The sequence below is a fragment of the Quercus robur genome, chromosome 11 (genome assembly GCF_932294415.1).
Source record: "Quercus robur chromosome 11, dhQueRobu3.1, whole genome shotgun sequence".
NCBI classification, from domain to species: domain Eukaryota; kingdom Viridiplantae; phylum Streptophyta; class Magnoliopsida; order Fagales; family Fagaceae; genus Quercus; species Quercus robur.
In genome coordinates this window covers 3978206-3990371 of record NC_065544.1, presented here as the reverse complement: position 1 = coordinate 3990371, position 12166 = coordinate 3978206, and the positions used below count along the sequence as shown (strand labels likewise).

Sequence of the window (12166 nt, the reverse complement as noted above, 5' to 3'; positions counted from 1 at the left end):
CAAATCACCGTGTCATTTATTTTCCGATGCATACTTAGTTTAATTGGTGATTTGATTGTGCTACCACATGCTTTGCATGTTAATTTGATTAATTAATAAACTTGGCTAATTAATCAATTAATTTAATCACAAGGGGTCAATACGTTTTTGGCCTATCATTAATAAATAAATAAACAATGTTTGGCTTAGATGTGAAAAATAAGAGAATTGATATAGTGAGAGTTATGAAATGGTGTGATAAAATAGATAAAATAAGTTATTGAGATGTTAAAAATAAAAAAATTTAAAAAAAAAACTTAAAATTTTACATTTACCATTGTGAATGCTCTAACAATGCATGATTAATTTAAGTTGTAATGGTCTTTGTTACGTATTTGTAATTTCCTTTTAAATTCATATATCAATAATATTTAAATTTGAGATATTATATATTATAAAAAAAATAATGGAAGAGGAATTTATTTTCAACAAAAAAAAAAAAAAAGATTCTCTTTTACTGGATACAAGTCCTTAGAGAATGCATCCAAGTGGAATCTCCTTGTCCAATACCCCGACCCCCAGGAGAATGGAAGAAGCATCATAAAGGAGGATAGACTACTATAGAATACAAAGTACTTGAGAGGCACTCCAAACTAGGCATCAAATCTCAATTTGTGCATAATGGCTTTTAAGAAGTTGCACTTGACATGATTATAAGCCTTACTAAGGAGAAAGTATATCATATTTCGGTAATACCAACTCAGCATTTGTTTTGGTATTTCCTACTCAATAAATGAGTGACACATGTTTCAAAAAACCACATCAAACTACTTCAATAAATAATTAACTTATCTTCCCAATAATATAAAAGATTGTGATTAATTTATTGGAGTAATTTGATGTGGTTTTTTGAAATAGGTGTCACTTATTTATTGGGTAAGAAATACCAAAATAGATGCTGAGTTGGTATTACCGAAATATGGTATACTTTCTCCTTATTAAGGGCATCTCCAATAAAGTAGGTAAAGGCAAAATATAGAGAATGAAACTAGAAAAAAGTGGAAAAATGAGCTTCAACAGCTTCTTTAAAGCTCAAAAAAAAAAAAAAAAAAAAAAATTGCTAATGAACAGCCATTCTCCAAACCTGATGTGCTACTGTTCATTAGCAAAAGAATAAAACATAATAAAAAATTAGCAAAGAAAGGAGTGGGGATGGGGGTATGGGGATACATATGTTAAAAAATGAATAAATAATGAATGAAGAAATAATATTTAAATGAGATTGAAAAATGATAGAAAATCTGTTGGAAGATGCATTTAAAAAAGTAGGTAAGTAAAAGGTAAATGACATTATTCACTGTCCAAACAGTACAAAAATATAGAGAAGTTGCTGAAGATGCTCTAACATGATTATAAGCCTTGAAATTACGCCCTATTTTTCTTTCTGTAGAGGTCTAACATGTAATTTTGCTAAATCAAAGGGGCGAAATTTCAAGGCGACAGCCCAAAAAACCACTAAAAAAAATTTGGAAAACAAACATTTATTTTTCTAATCTATATTTATATCTATACTTACATAATTTTTTATATAATGTTTTTTTTAGGAATTTTTTATTTATTTTTATATAATGTAATTATGTAACATTAAATTTTTTTATTTTTGTTCAATAATTTTAAAGTTACCATATAAGTTTTTAAAATCCTTTTTTTTTTTTTTTCAAATCATTAGCCAAATATACATTTAATTTGAATTTTAGAATTACATATAGTGCTAAACCATGTTTGTTTAAACTAATTAAAATCCACACTTTTTTTAAAAAAATAAATAAAGCAACCCAATACCAAATAAATCTAGTTTATTTTTTAAAAATTATAATTAAATTAGATATATTCTTTTCAATAAATTCTCTAATCTGGCTTTTTATATATCAATATCATATATAAATTATTTTGTCCAACTTTTTCATGTATTATACAGTTTGTACTGGTTAATGATTTGCATTATTATACTAAGGACAACTTTTTTTTCATAATATTTTAAACAATATATTATAAATAATAAGTTGTGATAAGAATAACATCACTTACATATAAATCTACCTTGATTTCTTATTTATTATGCACCAATCAATCAACCAATATCAATATATATATATATATATATATATATAAAAGCAGAGACCTCATGCGGGAAAGCATAAGGTCCTGCCATATGGCAGTCTAATGTTACGTTTAGTCTTTCACGTTAACTTCTTCATGCCATTCTTCTCTACCACTCAAACACCATTCATCGTAAATAACCCAAGCCCATCTTTAATAGCTAATGTAAATGATAAGGATTAGTTTTTTATTTTTTATTTTTTCTTTTTTTAATAGAAGATAGAATTTTACACTAGCCTAATTTAAGTGTATATGTGTGTGTAAAACTCCCTCTTGGAGACTTAAATCCCAGATTTTACCCCCCCCACAAGCACTTATACCTATGGAGTGACCATCGCACCAAGGGTGTGCAGTAGTAAGGATTAGCTAATGATAATAAACAATATGACATCCCTTTTCACCCCTAACTCTTTGAATTCTTTAGATGCTTCAGTTGCCACCTCGTATTAAACTTCTTTAAGATTTCCAATCTCTCTTTCCTCTCTGATTGTTTTACCAGTAAGGTGAGTTTTTCTTCTTTTCCTCCCTTTTATTTTTCAATGGATTTATGGCTAATCAGCTTTAGACATGTCTATCCATGTGTAATTGGTTTTCCCTATGCTAGCTACTTTGTTTGACAACTTTTTTTTCTTTCTAGATTCACAATTCCAATTCAATGTTTAATCATTTGGTATTTTATGGCATTAATTTTTATTGAAAATCCCATCACTTTTGGCTTTAATAAGTAGATCCTAGGTTTTGTTCTATTAGCTATTGCGATTCAATGTTTAATCGTTTGTCTCTTTTGATTATGTTAGCTATCTTTTTCCACAATAGTTGATTCAAATTGTTATGAAGTTTTGGTATTTAGACAACATGATTGTTGGTGAATGAAAAATAGTTATTTCACGTGTTGCTCATAGGAGAAACGAAGATTGGTGAGATTTCTTTCATTCAATTGTGGTTCTATCAAGTGCTTATCTATCTATTAAATGATTAATTGTAAACATTTGAATTAGTCTATTATGAAGCTTTCGATTGCAATGAGAAAGTTAAGGTGCCAATTCAACATTTCATTTATTTTACACAAATTATGATCTAGAAGAATGGGGAATTTTTTTTTTCCAATTTGTGATGGTTGAGGTTCCTCAAATATTATCTTGGGTAGTCCCTATTACTGGTGTTTTGGTTTCCTTATGAATAAGGAACTTATCTCTCTATTGCCAGAAACAAAAATATACCACTGTATTTACATAAAATTTAAAACCCAATTCTAATTCTTTGTTCAATTTTGTGATGTTTGTTTACCTATGGCAAGGTTTGCTTGGAACCAAATCACCAAGATCTCTCCCATTCATCGACTGTTTTTCAGGCAACAACTGTAAGTGACCTTTTTTTCTATCTTTTTATCTCTCTTCTATTTCTTCTGATATATTGATACGTTGTTTGGGTGGGTACCTTTGGCTGCTTTCAAAAATATTTGATGATTTGCTATATGTTTGTTTGTTTGTTTTTTTTTTTTTTTTTTTTTTTTTTTTTCCCTAAATGGACTAACCAACCAAATGTAACTCATATTTCTTTTGCAACATCTTAAAAGTTTATAGCCTTAAATCTTTATCTCTCCACAATTAAAGCCCCAAAAGAACTATTTGCTTTGATCTAATTTGGGTGGTTTGGAGGCATGGCTGTGGCGAGTGGAACCAAACATTTGAAGCCCACACATCCTACCAAATCCTTGCTAAATATATTTTTTCTCTTTTTCTTAAGTTACTTTTTATTACAATTTGTTCTCTCATGTCATACCCATTATATCAATGAAAATGAAGAGGCCCTCTTATCTTACTTTCCTAATATCAATTTCCCATATATAGAGCTTAAATTCTTCTAAGTAAAACTAACCATGTTTTGTGTTATTCCTATATTGCTTAGCGTGGGGGGTAAGTTTTTCTAATTCCCATTATTAGTCCAAAATTTTACGGAGACTTTGTGGTTGAATGAGTTTTCAAGGTTCAAATTTTAATAGATTGATGGTTGTTTTTCTATGTTTTAAATTAAGTTGTGACCAAAAGATAATTGAAAAAAAAAAAAAAAAACTCCCAATTTTAACGGTTTGGTTTCAGGAAAAATGAGCACGGTGCATTTATGCTTCCATCTAGCACAAGCGTCATATTCTGCAAATCATAAACCTAGGTGGATTTTGTTCCATCTTCTCTTTGGTGCAAGAATTGGCTAGATTAGTAAATACTAATGTTTTGGCACATCATATAAACTTCAATTTTTCATTTCTTTTTGACATGAACTTTGATATTAGGAAAAAAAAAAAGGAGATGCAAAATCAATTTTTTTTTCCTACTTTGTTCATAAACATTCCACAATTCTTTTGTTGACAATTATATTTGTTTCCCCAATATGCTATCATTCTATCATTTTGATTTTTTGTCCTTTTTTTTAGAGAAACAATCACACATAGAAGTAAAGGAGAGGGAATGAGTCTAACACAAAAGCATATCACAACACACTCTCTCAAGCAATGAAGAATAATTATCTTTTTATTTTTATTTTGAATCAAACACACACATCACACACGAGGGATTGTGCCTTTGTGCTTGATTCTCTTCTTAATCTATCTCAAATCATGAATAACTTTTAATTTTTGTGATTCTAAAAAAAAAAAAAAGGTTCATAATAATATGAGGAACCTATACATATCATTTGAGTTTGGGATAAGTCTAACACACCCTTTCTTGGCTCTATCTCTCTACATCACCAACACCAAGTGAGCTTCTCATATAATGTAACTGATTATCTAATGTCACTGGTATACTAAACAATTCTAATTGAAAACTAACTATAAATATATTTTGGAATTGGAAAATAAGTGTTACTTTATGTTATTACTTTAAAATATGTTAAACATTCTACATAATTTTTACTCTAATTTTGCATTTAGCTTTTTTTAACCTCTATCATTATTATCATTTTTTTTTTTTTTACTATTACTCAAAAGTTCACATTAACATATTTTACTGTTATCTCATTAATGTCTCATTCATTGACTAAGCTTACACCACATTTTTCTCTATTCTTCATGTCTTTTAGCGTACTCACCATTTTAGTATTTTAAAAAAAGCAAAAAAATAATAATAATTAAGGGCTAATAGTAATAACTAACCAGAAAAGATTCTGAAGAGAGATAGAGAGACAAAAATGTTGTGGATTATTAAAAAAAAAATATTGTTTCACAATGTATTACCAAAATAAAATACTTGAGACTGACAAAGCATTTGAAAGAGAGAGAAAGAGGAATCTAGCTAAGAGGTCACCACCTCTATTATACAGGCCTCCCACTACCATGAAGATGCCGAAACCCCTACAGTTTTTTTTTTCTTTTTTCTTTTTTCTTTTTAAAATTAGGGGCATAAATATGATTTAGGTTTCGGTAATTTGGTTGGATAGTTTTTGTTTTGGGTATTTAAGTAGAGAGAATATTTGGTTTGCAAAATAAAACCATGTTTTAACATGGTTTAATTTTAAATTATCTATAAGATACATGCATACACATTTGCTCACATCATGTCTTAATGTCACACTATTGATGAGTAGAAGATAGTGAGAGAGTTGGACATATTTTTCTTTTTATGGTATGAAATATGTGAACACAACACAAATTAATTGATTTTCATGGTCATGTTACTCTTTTGCATTTATCTTTGGTTAATTTCATGATTTTAAAAAAAAAGTAATTTTACCTTGAGAAAGCTACAAATATACAATGAAACTACTAAACTAATTTTAATATCTCAAAATGTATATGTTTCTTTACTCTAATTTAGTTTACTTTTTCTTTATAATATATGTACAATATTATTCAAAACTGTCTTCCATAAAATATCAAAAAATTATCCGTGCATCATACGGGCAACTTACTTGTTATATAATAATTGCAATGGCAAAAAATTATGTGTCCCTATATTTATGGATTTGCAAAAGCCCATAATGTAGTTTCTACGATTTTTCTCTTGGTCGGTGATTATCACTTTCAATCACAAAATCCCAAACATATAACATTTCGGACCTCCAATTCGGCCTAACAATGTGACCATCTTCGACTACAGGCCCAAAGCTGAGATTTCTACCAAGCCTACTAAGTCTACATAGGCTGAACCTGTAAAGGAATTAAAGCCGAAGCTGATTCTTTTTATTTAAAAAAAGAAAAACCCAAAGGTGGTGCCAAAATTAGTTTTAAGTTTACCTCGTTGAATTTGAAGCCAAAAGGAGAGTTCGAAATTGGTGTTTGATGAAATCTATAATCTTTTTTTGTTGGTTCCTCAAGATTTAGGAAGATTTTTAGTTTACACTCGTTTTGGGTTGTGTCGTGCGGCTTGTGCCTTGATTTTACTCGTTTTGATCTCACGTTCAAATCTTCAATTTGAATACAAGCTTGAAATTTATAAACAGAACTTTAATTACCACTGGGCAGAAAATATCAATTTAAATATAATGGCTTTTAACACTAGACATGATTATAAGCTAATTTCCTGAGACATGATTATACTTCAACACCATATCGCCTTGTTTTCCTTTCCGTTTAGAAGACAGGAAATTTTGCTTACGGAGAAAGAAAAAACCTTTCTAGGATTTCAAGGGAACCAGGCCACTAAAAAATTGGTAAAAGAAAATTTACTTTTCTAATCTATATATATATACATCAATATTTATATATAATATAAAATGAAATCTTTTTAACTTTTAGTTGATCTTTTTTTTTTTTTAAGTTACCATACAAATTATCAAAAATCCAGAGTGATTATTTTTAGGGTAACAAATAGTGATAAACTATGTTTGTTTAAATTTATTAAAGCCCACAAATTTTGGCATATAGTGGGTAATAATGTTGTGAATGCTGTGTTAGACTTTTTGAATAATGGAGTCATGTTACCTAATTTAAATCATACCAATATTGTGCTCATTCCTAAAGTGACGAATCCAGAGAAAATGTCTGAATACAGACCAATCAATTTTTGTAATGTTGCCTATAAGATTATTTGTAAAGCTCTAGCAAATAGGCTAAAACAAGTGTTTCCTGATATTATTTCCCCCACCGAGAGTGCCTTTGTGCTAGGTAGACTTGTTACAGATAATGTTATTGTGGCATATGAGGCTTTGCATTCTATGCATGTTAGGAAGAAAGGCAAGACAAGTTCGTTGGCCTTGAAGCTAGATGTTAGCAAAGCTTATGATCGAGTTAAATGATTATTTTTATAGGGAGTAATGCAAAAGTTGGGTTTTCCAGAAAAGTGGATTGAGAGAGTGATGACTTGTGTTACCACCACATCATTCTCTATTCTACTCAATGGGAAACCTTATGGGAATGTGCTTCCATCTAGAGGAATCCGACAAGGAGACCCTCTTTCTCCATACTTATTTCTGTTGTGTGCAGAGGGTTTCACATCTTTATTTGCAAAAGTAGAGAATGATGGTAAAATCCATGGCGCTTCTATTTGCAGAGGGGCACCAAAAGTTTCTAACTTGTTGTTTGCAGATGATTCCCTTTTATTCTGCAGGGCAACACAAAATGAAGTGAAGGTAATTTCTGAGGTGCTTCAAACATATGCTAATGCTTCAGGTCAATGCATCAACTTGGAGAAGTCCTTAGTATTTTTCAGCAGTAACACTTTTGCTAACCAGAAGTAAGATATTCTTAGGGTTTTGGGAGTTCAGGAGGTACATCGTTTTGACTCATATTTGGGGCTGCCTACCTTGGTAGGGAGATCTAAATATCATATATTCTCATATTTGAAAGATAGAATTTGGAAGAAGTTGCAGGGTTGGAAAGGGAAGCTGTTGTCTAGGGCTGGTAAGGAGATACTTATAAAAGCAGTTGCTCAGTCGATTCCTACATATACCATGAGTGTATTTCAACTTCCTTTAAAGCTATGTGATGAATTAGATGTAATGTGTGCTAAATTTTGGTGGGGGCAAGTGGGGGACGAACGGAAAATTCATTGGCAAAGATGGGAGAAGTTAACAACATCAAAGAAGGATGGAGGAATGGGTTTTAGGGATTTAAGGGCATTTAATTTAGCTATGTTAACTAAACAAGGATGAAGGTTGCTGCATGATGATAGTTCTTTAGTATATCAATGCCTTAAAGCTAGATATTTCCCTAGAACTCACTTATTTGATGCTAAGGAATCCCCAAATTGCTCTTTTATGTGGAGGAGTATTGTAGCTGCTTTGCCTATTTTGAAGTTGGGGTGTTGTTGGAGAGTTGGGAATTGTCTTTCTATTCAGGTTTTAGGGGATAAATGGATACTGAATTATCCAACAAATGCGCCTTTGTTTCCACTTAGGGAGGAGGTCCGAGAGGTGGTTGTGGCTGACTTAATTGATCTAGAATTGCATGCTTGGAGATCTGAATTTATTTTGGACATGTTTGAGCAGTCGGATGCAGAAGCCATTTGTAGAATCCAGCTAAGCCGACGAGATGTGGAGGATACTATAATCTGGATGCACCATAAAAAGGGGTTGTTTACTGTCAAGTCTACATATAAGGCGGCAAGGGAAGTATTGCACAGTGGAAATTTAGCTGAAAGCTCAAGGGGCTTTGTGGGGACAGAAGCGTGGGTTGCACTATGGAAACTTCGGATTCCAAACAAGATTAAAGTGTTTGGGTGGACAACTTGCAATGATATCTTGCCAACAAAACAGAATCTGTCAAAGCGGAAAATAATTGAGGATGAGATGTGTCCTATATGTATGAGATTTTCAGAGTCAGCAATCCATGCTTTGTGGGAGTGTGAGGCGGCCAAGGATGTGTGGGTTGGTAGCTTGAAAATTCTGCAAAAGGGGGTATCGGGTTTGGCTGATTTTACTCACCTTATAGAGTACTTACTGGATCGGATTGAGCTACATGACATGGAGGAGTTTCTGGTGCAAGCTTGGCAGATTTGGAATCAAAGAAACTGGGTTGTATATGGAGGGAAATTTCATGACCCGGGATGGTTGAACAATCGAGCCAGGTAGCTGTTAGAGGAATATCGAACTGCCCAAGATCATATGAGAACCGAACCAGCTAGGCAGCTAGCTCGTGATACCTGGCAACCTCCTCCTCAGTCAGTCTTCAAGCTTAACTTTGATGTAGCAGTGTTTTCAGGCCTCAATAGATCGGGTTTTGGTGCTATTATACGCAATGAGAAAGGAAAGGTTATGGCAGCCATGGCAGCTAAGGGTCCGGAAGTGTTTTACAGTAAGGAAGCTGAACTACTTGCCTGTTGGAAAGCGATTGAGTTTGCAGTGGATGCGAGTTTCTCATAATTAGTTATTGAGGGAGATAACAACTCGGCCATGACAGCTATTTCAACGCTGAAGATTGATCAGTCCTTGTTAGGGAATGTGGTTGGGGATATTCAACATTTGATTCGTAATTTGTTGTGGGTAAGGATTGATTGTGTTAGAAGAGTTGGGAATCGGGTTGCTCATGTATTAGCCCAATTTGCTAGGAATATTACTGAGGATATGTTTTGGATGGAAGATGTTCCTCCAATAGCTAGAGAAGCTTTGTACCAAAATGCTAATTTTGTTGATTAAATGAATGATATGCTTTTGTTTCAAAAAAAAAATACCAAATAAATTCTTATAAAATTAGGTTTATTTTTTAAACAATAATAATAATAATAAAATTAGATATGTATACTGAAACAGAATTCAACGACACCAAGCTACGGGTTGAAGCTAAATCCTTATCAATGGAAATGTCTTCAAAATTTCCAACAATTGCCTAACAAAGACCAAATAACTAACAAGAAAACACTAGAACGAACACAAATGTAGTAAAACTCTAGAAACTTTTTGGGGCTGCCTCAAATACTAATGGGATTGCAAACGCTTTGGATCCATTTTATCTTTTCTTCATACAGTCCTGAATCCACGAGCTCATGGTCATCTAACCACTGAAATATGTGTTCAATAGCATCTTTAATCTTTTTCTTACATTTAGGGTCAAACTTGGCACCAATCTTCTCATCATTGATAGTATTCCTCACCTTGCAAGCATAGTCCACCAAAGCTTTCCTAGCATTAGACTTCTTCCTGTGTTCATCATCTTTAGCCTTGTACGTCTTTGCATCCTTCACCATTGTGATGTTTCCCTCCTTTTTGGCAGGAATGGCAGAATTTCTTGGAACCAAAACAGACATATCTTTCGTAGGATCAGTTAATATGCCAAGAGACAAAGGGGTGACATCTAAGAGCACAATAGCTTTAAGTTTCTCATTATCTTTACCAATCAAGATAGCAGCTTGAACAACAGCTCCATAAGCCACAACCTCATTTGGATTAATGCTCTTACATAGCTCCTTTCCTTTGAAGAAGTCCTGCAACAACTGCTGCACCTTAGGAATTCTGGAAGAACCACCCAAAACAACAACATCTTGGACACAATTCTTGTCCATCTTAGAGTCGGTCAAGCACTTCTTTCACAATATCAATACACTTCTTGAACAAATCCATGTTGAGTTCCTCAAATTTGGCACGGGTAATAGTTGAAGAGAAATCAATAACTTTATACAAAGAGTCGACTTCAATGTCAGTCTCAATTGCAGAAGAAAGAATCCGCCTTGATTTCTCATAAGCAGTTCTTAGTCTCCTAAGAGCTTTGGGGCTATCACTAATGTCCACCTTGTGTTCCCTCTTAAATGTTGCAACAAAGAGTTTTACCATTCTATTATCAAAGTCCTCACCTCCAAGGTGAGTGTCTCCAACAACTGCCTTCACTTCAAAGACTACATTCTCAATAGTAAGTTGTGAGACATCAGTAGTACCACCACCCAAATAAAAAATCAGCACATTTTTCTTACCAACGCAGCCAGACTTCTCAAGACCATATGCAATGGCTGCGGCAGTTGGTTCATTGATTATACATAGAGCATTCAAGCCTGCAATGCCTCCAGCATCCATTATGGCCTTAACACTGGAAATCATTGAAGTAAGTAGGGATAGTAACAACAGCATTCTTCACAGTTGTGCCCAGGACAACCATCTTCTGATTAAAATGGCTTACATGCTCTACGGGATTAGTCTTCCCATTATAAATGGTAAATGTCAGCTGAGAAAAACGATGAGAAAGTTTTGCCTTGTTAATCCTCCTGATGAAGGGTGACTTAGAAATCTGTTATAGGGCCTTACTCATTGCATCGTTTCCCATGCCATGGTGGGAAGACCTTTTCTCACGTTTATTACTACTCTTATCCAACCTATTCCTACGAGAAGAAGTTGAGTAGGACTCACTAGATGGAGTTCTAGACCTACGATGATATGAACGGTCCCTGTTTCCCTTAGAACCATCACTTGGTAGGCGATCAATTTCTCGCTGCAATTTCCTTGTCTCCTGATCATGTGAGACCTGACTCCTAGGCCTTGAATAACTCCGCTCAGTATGGTAAGACTCTACCATAACATTTGGAGTATGCTGCCTATCTCTTCTTCACTCTAGGTTAACAAACTGGTTCTCCCTTTACAAACCAACCTATTCCTCCCTATCCTAGCCTATGTTAGTCATGAATACTCAAGACAAATCCACCACACTTTGTCGTTCCCATAGATGGGGCCAATTATAAGAACCAAAAAATCTGGCGACCCAAGCCCACTTAGAATAGTGGCTGGATCAGTTCAACCATGGCCCAAAACAAAGAATTTGTAAGACAACCAAAGGGGGGCTTCGCACGAGGACAAAAACAAGGAAGAAAAGTCCAATCGTATTAGATAGGTGAACCACTTTATCCTTAGAAGCTTGTCCGAGGAGGCCACAATTACATAGGAATTATTACTGTTCACTCTCTTTCTCTAAGTGTTCTTCTTGTTTCTTCTTTGTCTCTTGATACTTGTGTCCAGGTCCATCTCTCCGTGATCCTTCCTTTTCTTATATACTCCTCCCTTTATCATATCTCAACCATCCATCCTCACCTAACATCCCTCCTCTCATGACACTTGTCGTTTTTTACATTTGAAGAAGGTGGTGGAAGGAGTCTGCTTAACTGTGACTTACATT

The 12166-nt window shown here is 33.5% G+C and overlaps 1 pseudogene; it reads right to left on the bottom strand.

Annotated features, from left to right (window-relative positions):
• Positions 1-9980: 9980 nt before the first annotated feature.
• Positions 9981-11158, bottom strand: LOC126704626 (heat shock 70 kDa protein 1-like; annotated as a pseudogene).
• Positions 11159-12166: the final 1008 nt, after the last annotated feature.